Genomic DNA, 15,654 nt, shown 5'->3' with positions numbered 1-15,654 from the left:
AACCATCAATAAAGAGATATGGACAATTTCTCCTACATCTATTCTACACCTTAACGATCAACACAGAGATGGGGACAATTTCTCCTACATCTATTCTACACCTTAACCATCAATAAAGAGATGGGGACAATTTCTCCTACATCTATTCTACACCTGAACCATCAATAAAGAGATATGGACAATTTCTCCTACATCTATTCTACACCTTAACCATCAATAAAGAGATATGGACAATTTCTCCTACATCTAGCCTACACCTAAACCATCAATAAAGAGATATGGACAGTCTCCTACATCTATTCTACATCTTATCCATCAATAAACAGATGGGGACAATTTCTCCTACATCTATTCTACACCTTAACCATCAATAAAGAGATGGGGACAATTTCTCCTACATCTATTCTACACCTGAACCATCAATAAAGAGAAATGGACAATTTCTCCTACATTTATTCTACACCTTAACCATCAATAAAGAGATATGGACAATTTCTCCTACATCTAACCTACACCTAAACCATCAATAAAGAGATATGGACAGTCTCCTACATCTATTCTACATCTTATCCATCAATAAAGAGATGGGGACAATTTCTCCTACATATATTCTACACCTGAACCATCAATAAAGAGATATGGACAATTTCTCCTACATCTATTCTACACCTTAACCATCAATGAAGAGATATGGACAATTTCTCCTACATCTATTCTACACCTTAACCATCAATAAAGAGACATGGACAATTTCTCCTACATCTATTCTACACCTTAACCATCAATAAAGGGATATGGACAATTTCTCCTACATCTATTCTACACCATGCACACCTTAACCATCAATAAAGAGAAGGGGACAATTTCGTCTACATCTATTCTACACCTTAACCATCAATAAAGGGATCATGGGGACAATTTCTCCTATATCTATTCTACACCTGAACCATCAATAAAGAGATATGGACAATTTCTCCTTCATCTATTCTTCACCTTAACCATCAATAAAGAGATATGGACAATTTCTCCTACATCTATTCTACACTTTAACCATCAATAAAGAGATGGGGACAATTTCTCTTTCATCTTTTCTACACCTTAACCATCAATAAAGAGATATGGACAATTTCTCTTACATCTATTCCACACTTTAACCATCAATAAAGAGATATGGACAATTTCTCCTACATCTATTCTACACCTTAACCATCAATAAAGAGATGGGAACAATTTCTCCTATATCTATTCTACACCTTAACCATCAATAAAGAGATATGGACAATTTCTCCTACATCTATTCTACACCTTAACCATCAATAAAGAGATATGGACAATTTCTCCTACATCTATTCTACACCTTTACCATCAATAAAGAGATGGGGACAATTTCTCCTACATCTATTCTACACCTTAACCATCAATAAAGAGATGGGGACAATTTCTCCTACATCTATTCTACACCTGAACCATCAATAAAGAGATATGGACAATTTCTCCTTCATCTATTCTACACCATGTGTTCACCTTAACCATCAATAAAGGGATGGGGACAGTTTCTCTTACATCTTTTCTACACCTTAACCATCAATAAGGAGATGGGGACAATTTCTCCTACATCTATTCTACACCTTAACCATCAATAAAGAGATGGGGACAATTTCTCCTACATCTATTCTACACCTGAACCATCAATAAAGAGATATGGACAATTTCTCCTACATCTATTCTACACCTTAACCATCAATAAAGAGATATGGACAATTTCTCCTACATCTATTCTACACCTTTACCATCAATAAAGAGATGGGGACAATTTCTCCTACATCTATTCTACACCTTAACCATCAATAAAGAGATGGGGACAATATCTCCTTCATCTATTCTACACCTGAACCATTAATAAAGAAATATGGACAATTTCTTCTACATCTATTCTACACTTTAACCATCAATAAAGAGATATGGATATTTTCTCCTTCATCTATGCTACACTTTAACCATCAATAAAGAGATATGGACAATTTCTCCTACATCTATTCTACATCTTATCCATCAATAAAGAGATATGGACAATTCCTCCTACATCTATTCTAAACCTTAACCATCAATAAAGAGATATGGACAATTTCTCCTACATCTATTCTACACCTTAACCACCAATAAAGAGATGGGGACAGTTTCTCCTACATCAATTCTACACCTGAACCATCAATAAAGAGATATGGACAATTTCTCCTACATCTATTCTACACCTTAACCATCAATAAAGAGATGGGACTATTTCTCCTACATCTATTCTACACCTGAACCATCAATAAAGAGATATGGACAATTTCTCCTACATCTATTCTACACCTTAACCATCAATAAAGAGATATGGACAATTTCTCCTACATCTACTCTACACCTTTACCATCAATAAAGAGATGGGGACAATTTCTCATACATCTATTCTACACCTTAACCATCAATAAAGAGATGGGGACAATTTCTCCTACATCTATTCTACACCTGAACCATTAATAAAGAGATATGGACAATTTCTTCTACATCTATTCTACACTTTAACCATCAATAAAGAGATATGGATATTTTCTCCTTCATCTATGCTACACTTTAACCATCAATAAAGAGATATGGACAATTTCTCCTACATCTATTCTACATCTTATCCATCAATAAAGAGATATGGACAATTTCTCCTACATCTATTCTAAACCTTAACCATCAATAAAGAGATATGGACAATTTCTCCTACATCTATTCTACACCTTAACCACCAATAAAGAGATGGGGACAGTTTCTCCTACATCAATTCTACACCTGAACCATCAATAAAGAGACATGGACAATTTCTCCTACATCTATTCTACACCTTAACCATCAATAAAGAGATGGGGACAATTTCTCCTACATCTATTCTACACCTTAACCATCAATAAAGAGATGGGGACAATTTCTCCTACATCAATTCTACACCTGAACCATCAATAAAGAGATATGGACAATTTCTCCTACATCTATTCTACACCTTAACCATCAATAAAGAGATATGGACAATTTCTCCTACATCTATTCTACACCTTAACCATCAATAAAGAGATATGGACAATTTCTCCTACATCTATTCTACACCTTAACCATCAATAAAGAGATGGGGACAATTTCTCTTACATCTATTCTACACCTTAACCATAAATAAAGAGATACGGACAATTTCTCCTACATCTATTCCACACCTTAACCATCAATAAAGAGATATGGACAATTTCTCCTACATCTATTCTACACCTTAACCATCAATAAAGAGATGGGAACAATTCCTCCTACATCTATTCTACACCTTAACCATCAATAAAGAGATGGGGACAATTCCTCCTACATCTATTGTACACTTTAACCATCAATAAAGAGATATGAACAAGTTCTCCTACATCTATTCTACACCTTAACCATCAATAAAGAGATGGGGACAATTTCTCTTACATCTATTCTACACCTTAACCATCAATAAAGAGATGAGGACAATTTCTCCTACATCTATTCTACACCTGAACCATCAATAAAGAGATATGGACAATTTCTCCTACATCTATTCTACACCTTAACCATCAATAAAGAGATACGGACAATTTCTCCTACATCTATTCTACACCTTAACCATCAATAAAGAGATGGGGACAATTTCTCCAACATCTATTCTACACCTTTACTATCAATGAAGAGATATGGACAGTCTCCTACACCTATTCTACACCTGAACCATTGATAAAGAGATATGGACAATTTCTCCTATATCTATTCTACATCTTATCCATCAATAAAGAGATATGGACAATTTCTCCTACATCTATTCTACACCTTAACCATCAATAAAGAGATATGGACAATTTCTCCTACATCTATTCTACACCTTAACGATCAACACAGAGATGGGGACAATTTCTCCTACATCTATTCTACACCTTAACCATCAATAAAGAGATGGGGACAATTTCTCCTACATCTATTCTACACCTTAACCATCAATAAAGAGACACGGACAATTTCTCCTACATCTATTCTACACCTTAACCATCAATAAAGAGATATGGACAATTTCTCCTACATCTAGCCTACACCTAAACCATCAATAAAGAGATATGGACAGTCTCCTACATCTATTCTACATCTTATCCATCAATAAAGAGATGGGGACAATTTCTCCAACATCTATTCTACACCTTAACCATCAATAAAGAGATGGGGACAATTTCTCCTACATCTATTCTACACCTGAACCATCAATAAAGAGAAATGGACAATTTCTCCTACATCTATTCTACACCTTAACCATCAATAAAGAGATATGGACAATTTCTCCTACATCTATTCTACACCTTAACCATCAATAAAGAGATGGGACTATTTCTCCTACATCTATTCTACACCTGAACCATCAATAAAGAGATATGGACAATTTCTCCTACATCTATTCTACACCTTAACCATCAATAAAGAGATATGGACAATTTCTCCTACATCTACTCTACACCTTTACCATCAATAAAGAGATGGGGACAATTTCTCATACATCTATTCTACACCTTAACCATCAATAAAGAGATGGGGACAATTTCTCCTACATCTATTCTACACCTGAACCATTAATAAAGAGATATGGACAATTTCTTCTACATCTATTCTACACCTTAACCATCAATAAAGAGATATGGACAATTTCTCCTACATCTATTCTACACCTTAACCATCAATAAAGAGATATGGACAATTTCTCCTACATCTATTCTACACCTTAACCATCAATAAAGAGATGGGGACAATTTCTCTTACATCTATTCTACACCTTAACCATAAATAAAGAGATACGGACAATTTCTCCTACATCTATTCCACACCTTAACCATCAATAAAGAGATATGGACAATTTCTCCTACATCTATTCTACACCTTAACCATCAATAAAGAGATGGGAACAATTCCTCCTACATCTATTCTACACCTTAACCATCAATAAAGAGATGGGGACAATTTCTCCTACATCTATTGTACACTTTAACCATCAATAAAGAGATATGAACAAGTTCTCCTACATCTATTCTACACCTTAACCATCAATAAAGAGATGGGGACAATTTCTCTTACATCTATTCTACACCTTAACCATCAATAAAGAGATGAGGACAATTTCTCCTACATCTATTCTACACCTGAACCATCAATAAAGAGATATGGACAATTTCTCCTACATCTATTCTACACCTTAACCATCAATAAAGAGATACGGACAATTTCTCCTACATCTATTCTACACCTTAACCATCAATAAAGAGATGGGGACAATTTCTCCAACATCTATTCTACACCTTTACTATCAATGAAGAGATATGGACAGTCTCCTACACCTATTCTACACCTGAACCATTGATAAAGAGATATGGACAATTTCTCCTATATCTATTCTACATCTTATCCATCAATAAAGAGATATGGACAATTTCTCCTACATCTATTCTACACCTTAACCATCAATAAAGAGATATGGACAATTTCTCCTACATCTATTCTACACCTTAACGATCAACACAGAGATGGGGACAATTTCTCCTACATCTATTCTACACCTTAACCATCAATAAAGAGATGGGGACAATTTCTCCTACATCTATTCTACACCTTAACCATCAATAAAGAGACACGGACAATTTCTCCTACATCTATTCTACACCTTAACCATCAATAAAGAGATATGGACAATTTCTCCTACATCTAGCCTACACCTAAACCATCAATAAAGAGATATGGACAGTCTCCTACATCTATTCTACATCTTATCCATCAATAAAGAGATGGGGACAATTTCTCCAACATCTATTCTACACCTTAACCATCAATAAAGAGATGGGGACAATTTCTCCTACATCTATTCTACACCTGAACCATCAATAAAGAGAAATGGACAATTTCTCCTACATCTATTCTACACCTTAACCATCAATAAAGAGATATGGACAATTTCTCCTACATCTATTCTACACCTTAACCATCAATAAAGAGATGGGACTATTTCTCCTACATCTATTCTACACCTGAACCATCAATAAAGAGATATGGACAATTTCTCCTACATCTATTCTACACCTTAACCATCAATAAAGAGATATGGACAATTTCTCCTACATCTACTCTACACCTTTACCATCAATAAAGAGATGGGGACAATTTCTCATACATCTATTCTACACCTTAACCATCAATAAAGAGATGGGGACAATTTCTCCTACATCTATTCTACACCTGAACCATTAATAAAGAGATATGGACAATTTCTTCTACATCTATTCTACACTTTAACCATCAATAAAGAGATATGGATATTTTCTCCTTCATCTATGCTACACTTTAACCATCAATAAAGAGATATGGACAATTTCTCCTACATCTATTCTACATCTTATCCATCAATAAAGAGATATGGACAATTTCTCCTACATCTATTCTAAACCTTAACCATCAATAAAGAGATATGGACAATTTCTCCTACATCTATTCTACACCTTAACCACCAATAAAGAGATGGGGACAGTTTCTCCTACATCAATTCTACACCTGAACCATCAATAAAGAGACATGGACAATTTCTCCTACATCTATTCTACACCTTAACCATCAATAAAGAGATGGGGACAATTTCTCCTACATCTATTCTACACCTTAACCATCAATAAAGAGATGGGGACAATTTCTCCTACATCAATTCTACACCTGAACCATCAATAAAGAGATATGGACAATTTCTCCTACATCTATTCTACACCTTAACCATCAATAAAGAGATATGGACAATTTCTCCTACATCTATTCTACACCTTAACCATCAATAAAGAGATATGGACAATTTCTCCTACATCTATTCTACACCTTAACCATCAATAAAGAGATGGGGACAATTTCTCTTACATCTATTCTACACCTTAACCATAAATAAAGAGATACGGACAATTTCTCCTACATCTATTCCACACCTTAACCATCAATAAAGAGATATGGACAATTTCTCCTACATCTATTCTACACCTTAACCATCAATAAAGAGATGGGAACAATTCCTCCTACATCTATTCTACACCTTAACCATCAATAAAGAGATGGGGACAATTTCTCCTACATCTATTGTACACTTTAACCATCAATAAAGAGATATGAACAAGTTCTCCTACATCTATTCTACACCTTAACCATCAATAAAGAGATGGGGACAATTTCTCTTACATCTATTCTACACCTTAACCATCAATAAAGAGATGAGGACAATTTCTCCTACATCTATTCTACACCTGAACCATCAATAAAGAGATATGGACAATTTCTCCTACATCTATTCTACACCTTAACCATCAATAAAGAGATACGGACAATTTCTCCTACATCTATTCTACACCTTAACCATCAATAAAGAGATGGGGACAATTTCTCCAACATCTATTCTACACCTTTACTATCAATGAAGAGATATGGACAGTCTCCTACACCTATTCTACACCTGAACCATTGATAAAGAGATATGGACAATTTCTCCTATATCTATTCTACATCTTATCCATCAATAAAGAGATATGGACAATTTCTCCTACATCTATTCTACACCTTAACCATCAATAAAGAGATATGGACAATTTCTCCTACATCTATTCTACACCTTAACGATCAACACAGAGATGGGGACAATTTCTCCTACATCTATTCAACACCTTAACCATCAATAAAGAGATGGGGACAATTTCTCCTACATCTATTCTACACCTTAACCATCAATAAAGAGACACGGACAATTTCTCCTACATCTATTCTACACCTTAACCATCAATAAAGAGATATGGACAATTTCTCCTACATCTAGCCTACACCTAAACCATCAATAAAGAGATATGGACAGTCTCCTACATCTATTCTACATCTTATCCATCAATAAAGAGATGGGGACAATTTCTCCAACATCTATTCTACACCTTAACCATCAATAAAGAGATGGGGACAATTTCTCCTACATCTATTCTACACCTGAACCATCAATAAAGAGAAATGGACAATTTCTCCTACATCTATTCTACACCTTAACCATCAATAAAGAGATATGGACAATTTCTCCTACATCTAGCCTACACCTAAACCATCAATAAAGAGATATGGACAGTCTCCTACATCTATTCTACATCTTATCCATCAATAAAGAGATGGGGACAATTTCTCCTACATATATTCTACACCTGAACCATCAATAAAGAGATATGGACAATTTCTCCTACATCTATTCTACACCTTAACCATCAATGAAGAGATATGGACAATTTCTCCTACATCTATTCTACACCTTAACCATCAATAAAGAGACATAGACAATTTCTCCTACATCTATTCTACACCTTAACCATCAATAAAGGGATATGGACAATTTCTCCTACATCTATTCTACACCATGCACACCTTAACCATCAATAAAGAGAAGGGGACAATTTCGTCTACATCTATTCAACACCTTAACCATCAATAAAGGGATCATGGGGACAATTTCTCCTATATCTATTCTACACCTGAACCATCAATAAAGAGATATGGACAATTTCTCCTTCATCTATTCTACACCTTAACCATCAATAAAGAGATATGGACAATTTCTCCTACATCTATTCTACACCTTAACCATCAATAAAGAGATGGGGACAATTTCTCTTACATCTATTCTACACCTTAACCATCAATAAAGAGATATGGACAATTTCTCTTACATCTATTCCACACTTTAACCATCAATAAAGAGATATGGACAATTTCTCCTACATCTATTCTACACCTTAACCATCAATAAAGAGATGGGAACAATTTCTCCTATATCTATTCTACACCTTAACCATCAATAAAGAGATATGGACAATTTCTCCTACATCTATTCTACACCTTTACCATCAATAAAGAGATGGGGACAATTTCTCCTACATCTATTCTACACCTTAACCATCAATAAAGAGATGGGGACAATTTCTCCTACATCTATTCTACACCTTAACCATCAATAAAGAGATGGGGACAATTTCTCCAACATCTATTCTACACCTTTACTATCAATGAAGAGATATGGACAGTCTCCTACACCTATTCTACACCTGAACCATTGATAAAGAGATATGGACAATTTCTCCTATATCTATTCTACATCTTATCCATCAATAAAGAGATATGGACAATTTCTCCTACATCTATTCTACACCTTAACCATCAATAAAGAGATATGGACAATTTATCCTACATCTATTCTACACCTTAACGATCAACACAGAGATGGGGACAATTTCTCCTACATCTATTCTACACCTTAACCATCAATAAAGAGATGGGGACAATTTCTCCTACATCTATTCTACACCTTAACCATCAATAAAGAGATATGGACAATTTCTCCTACATCTATTCTACACCTTAACCATCAATAAAGAGATATGGACAATTTCTCCTACATCTAGCCTACACCTAAACCATCAATAAAGAGATATGGACAGTCTCCTACATCTATTCTACATCTTATCCATCAATAAAGAGATGGGGACAATTTCTCCAACATCTATTCTACACCTTAACCATCAATAAAGAGATGGGGACAATTTCTCCTACATCTATTCTACACCTGAACCATCAATAAAGAGAAATGGACAATTTCTCCTACATCTATTCTACACCTTAACCATCAATAAAGAGATATGGACAATTTCTCCTACATCTAGCCTACACCTAAACCATCAATAAAGAGATATGGACAGTCTCCTACATCTATTCTACATCTTATCCATCAATAAAGAGATGGGGACAATTTCTCCTACATATATTCTACACCTGAACCATCAATAAAGAGATATGGACAATTTCTCCTACATCTATTCTACACCTTAACCATCAATGAAGAGATATGGACAATTTCTCCTACATCTATTCTACACCTTAACCATCAATAAAGAGACATAGACAATTTCTCCTACATCTATTCTACACCTTAACCATCAATAAAGGGATATGGACAATTTCTCCTACATCTATTCTACACCATGCACACCTTAACCATCAATAAAGAGAAGGGGACAATTTCGTCTACATCTATTCAACACCTTAACCATCAATAAAGGGATCATGGGGACAATTTCTCCTATATCTATTCTACACCTGAACCATCAATAAAGAGATATGGACAATTTCTCCTTCATCTATTCTACACCTTAACCATCAATAAAGAGATATGGACAATTTCTCCTACATCTATTCTACACCTTAACCATCAATAAAGAGATATGGACAATTTCTCCTACATCTATTCTACACCTTTACTATCAATGAAGAGATATGGACAGTCTCCTACACCTATTCTACACCTGAACCATTGATAAAGAGATATGGACAATTTCTCCTATATCTATTCTACATCTTATCCATCAATAAAGAGATATGGACAATTTCTCCTACATCTATTCTACACCTTAACCATCAATAAAGAGATATGGACAATTTCTCCTACATCTATTCTACACCTTAACGATCAACACAGAGATGGGGACAATTTCTCCTACATCTATTCTACACCTTAACCATCAATAAAGAGATGGGGACAATTTCTCCTACATCTATTCTACACCTGAACCATCAATAAAGAGATATGGACAATTTCTCCTACATCTATTCTACACCTTAACCATCAATAAAGAGATATGGACAATTTCTCCTACATCTAGCCTACACCTAAACCATCAATAAAGAGATATGGACAGTCTCCTACATCTATTCTACATCTTATCCATCAATAAACAGATGGGGACAATTTCTCCTACATCTATTCTACACCTTAACCATCAATAAAGAGATGGGGACAATTTCTCCTACATCTATTCTACACCTGAACCATCAATAAAGAGAAATGGACAATTTCTCCTACATTTATTCTACACCTTAACCATCAATAAAGAGATATGGACAATTTCTCCTACATCTAACCTACACCTAAACCATCAATAAAGAGATATGGACAGTCTCCTACATCTATTCTACATCTTATCCATCAATAAAGAGATTGGGACAATTTTTCCTACATATATTCTACACCTGAACCATCAATAAAGAGATATGGACAATTTCTCCTACATCTATTCTACACCTTAACCATCAATGAAGAGATATGGACAATTTCTCCTACATCTATTCTACACCTTAACCATCAATAAAGAGACATGGACAATTTCTCCTACATTTATTCTACACCTTAACCATCAATAAAGAGATATGGACAATTTCTCCTACATCTAACCTACACCATGTGTTCACCTTAACCATCAATAAAGGGATGGGGACAGTTTCTCTTACATCTTTTCTACACCTTAACCATCAATAAGGAGATGGGGACAATTTCTCCTACATCTATTCTACACCTTAACCATCAATAAAGAGATGGGGACAATTTCTCCTACATCTATTCTACACCTGAACCATCAATAAAGAGATATGGACAATTTCTCCTACATCTATTCTACACCTTAACCATCAATAAAGAGATATGGACAATTTCTCCTACATCTATTCTACACCTTTACCATCAATAAAGAGATGGGGACAATTTCTCCTACATCTATTCTACACCTTAACCATCAATAAAGAGATGGGGACAATTTCTCCTACATCTATTCTACACCTGAACCATTAATAAAGAAATATGGACAATTTCTTCTACATCTATTCTACACTTTAACCATCAATAAAGAGATATGGATATTTTCTCCTTCATCTATGCTACACTTTAACCATCAATAAAGAGATATGGACAATTTCTCCTACATCTATTCTACATCTTATCCATCAATAAAGAGATATGGACAATTCCTCCTACATCTATTCTAAACCTTAACCATCAATAAAGAGATATGGACAATTTCTCCTACATCTATTCTACACCTTAACCACCAATAAAGAGATGGGGACAGTTTCTCCTACATCAATTCTACACCTGAACCATCAATAAAGAGATATGGACAATTTCTCCTACATCTATTCTACACCTTAACCATCAATAAAGAGATGGGACTATTTCTCCTACATCTATTCTACACCTGAACCATCAATAAAGAGATATGGACAATTTCTCCTACATCTATTCAACACCTTAACCATCAATAAAGAGATATGGACAATTTCTCCTACATCTACTCTACACCTTTACCATCAATAAAGAGATGGGGACAATTTCTCATACATCTATTCTACACCTTAACCATCAATAAAGAGATGGGGACAATTTCTCCTACATCTATTCTACACCTGAACCATTAATAAAGAGATATGGACAATTTCTTCTACATCTATTCTACACTTTAACCATCAATAAAGAGAAATGGACAATTTCTCCTACATCTATTCTACACCTTAACCATCAATAAAGAGATATGGACAATTTCTCCTACATCTAGCCTACACCTAAACCATCAATAAAGAGATATGGACAGTCTCCTACATCTATTCTACATCTTATCCATCAATAAAGAGATGGGGACAATTTCTCCTACATATATTCTACACCTGAACCATCAATAAAGAGATATGGACAATTTCTCCTACATCTATTCTACACCTTAACCATCAATGAAGAGATATGGACAATTTCTCCTACATCTATTCTACACCTTAACCATCAATAAAGAGACATAGACAATTTCTCCTACATCTATTCTACACCTTAACCATCAATAAAGGGATATGGACAATTTCTCCTACATCTATTCTACACCATGCACACCTTAACCATCAATAAAGAGAAGGGGACAATTTCGTCTACATCTATTCAACACCTTAACCATCAATAAAGGGATCATGGGGACAATTTCTCCTATATCTATTCTACACCTGAACCATCAATAAAGAGATATGGACAATTTCTCCTTCATCTATTCTACACCTTAACCATCAATAAAGAGATATGGACAATTTCTCCTACATCTATTCTACACCTTAACCATCAATAAAGAGATATGGACAATTTCTCCTACATCTATTCTACACCTTTACTATCAATGAAGAGATATGGACAGTCTCCTACACCTATTCTACACCTGAACCATTGATAAAGAGATATGGACAATTTCTCCTATATCTATTCTATATCTTATCCATCAATAAAGAGATATGGACAATTTCTCCTACATCTATTCTACACCTTAACCATCAATAAAGAGATATGGACAATTTCTCCTACATCTATTCTACACCTTAACGATCAACACAGAGATGGGGACAATTTCTCCTACATCTATTCTACACCTTAACCATCAATAAAGAGATGGGGACAATTTCTCCTACATCTATTCTACACCTGAACCATCAATAAAGAGATATGGACAATTTCTCCTACATCTATTCTACACCTTAACCATCAATAAAGAGATATGGACAATTTCTCCTACATCTAGCCTACACCTAAACCATCAATAAAGAGATATGGACAGTCTCCTACATCTATTCTACATCTTATCCATCAATAAACAGATGGGGACAATTTCTCCTACATCTATTCTACACCTTAACCATCAATAAAGAGATGGGGACAATTTCTCCTACATCTATTCTACACCTGAACCATCAATAAAGAGAAATGGACAATTTCTCCTACATTTATTCTACACCTTAACCATCAATAAAGAGATATGGACAATTTCTCCTACATCTAACCTACACCTAAACCATCAATAAAGAGATATGGACAGTCTCCTACATCTATTCTACATCTTATCCATCAATAAAGAGATGGGGACAATTTCTCCTACATATATTCTACACCTGAACCATCAATAAAGAGATATGGACAATTTCTCCTACATCTATTCTACACCTTAACCATCAATGAAGAGATATGGACAATTTCTCCTACATCTATTCTACACCTTAACCATCAATAAAGAGACATGGACAATTTCTCCTACATCTATTCTACACCTTAACCATCAATAAAGGGATATGGACAATTTCTCCTACATCTATTCTACACCATGCACACCTTAACCATCAATAAAGAGAAGGGGACAATTTCGCCTACATCTATTCTACACCTTAACCATCAATAAAGGGATCATGGGGACAATTTCTCCTATATCTATTCTACACCTGAACCATCAATAAAGAGATATGGACAATTTCTCCTTCATCTATTCTTCACCTTAACCATCAATAAAGAGATATGGACAATTTCTCCTACATCTATTCTACACTTTAACCATCAATAAAGAGATGGGGACAATTTCTCTTTCATCTTTTCTACACCTTAACCATCAATAAAGAGATATGGACAATTTCTCTTACATCTATTCCACACTTTAACCATCAATAAAGAGATATGGACAATTTCTCCTACATCTATTCTACACCTTAACCATCAATAAAGAGATGGGAACAATTTCTCCTATATCTATTCTACACCTTAACCATCAATAAAGAGATATGGACAATTTCTCCTACATCTATTCTACACCTTAACCATCAATAAAGAGATATGGACAATTTCTCCTACATCTATTCTACACCTTTACCATCAATAAAGAGATGGGGACAATTTCTCCTACATCTATTCTACACCTTAACCATCAATAAAGAGATGGGGACAATTTCTCCTACATCTATTCTACACCTGAACCATCAATAAAGAGATATGGACAATTTCTCCTTCATCTATTCTACACCATGTGTTCACCTTAACCATCAATAAAGGGATGGGGACAGTTTCTCTTACATCTTTTCTACACCTTAACCATCAATAAGGAGATGGGGACAATTTCTCCTACATCTATTCTACACCTTAACCATCAATAAAGAGATGGGGACAATTTCTCCTACATCTATTCTACACCTGAACCATCAATAAAGAGATATGGACAATTTCTCCTACATCTATTCTACACCTTAACCATCAATAAAGAGATATGGACAATTTCTCCTACATCTATTCTACACCTTTACCATCAATAAAGAGATGGGGACAATTTCTCCTACATCTATTCTACACCTTAACCATCAATAAAGAGATGGGGACAATTTCTCCTACATCTATTCTACACCTGAACCATTAATAAAGAAATATGGACAATTTCTTCTACATCTATTCTACACTTTAACCATCAATAAAGAGATATGGATATTTTCTCCTTCATCTATGCTACACTTTAACCATCAATAAAGAGATATGGACAATTTCTCCTACATCTATTCTACATCTTATCCATCAATAAAGAGATATGGACAATTCCTCCTACATCTATTCTAAACCTTAACCATCAATAAAGAGATATGGACAATTTCTCCTACATCTATTCTACACCTTAACCACCAATAAAGAGATGGGGACAGTTTCTCCTACATCAATTCTACACCTGAACCATCAATAAAGAGATATGGACAATTTCTCCTACATCTATTCTACACCTTAACCATCAATAAAGAGATGGGACTATTTCTCCTACATCTATTCTACACCTGAACCATCAATAAAGAGATATGGACAATTTCTCCTACATCTATTCTACACCTTAACCATCAATAAAGAGATATGGACAATTTCTCCTACATCTACTCTACACCTTTACC

The sequence above is a fragment of the Mytilus californianus genome, unplaced genomic scaffold (genome assembly GCF_021869535.1).
Source record: "Mytilus californianus isolate M0D057914Y unplaced genomic scaffold, xbMytCali1.0.p SCAF_21, whole genome shotgun sequence".
Taxonomy (NCBI): domain Eukaryota; kingdom Metazoa; phylum Mollusca; class Bivalvia; order Mytilida; family Mytilidae; genus Mytilus; species Mytilus californianus.
Note: the sequence above shows the minus strand (reverse complement) of the source record.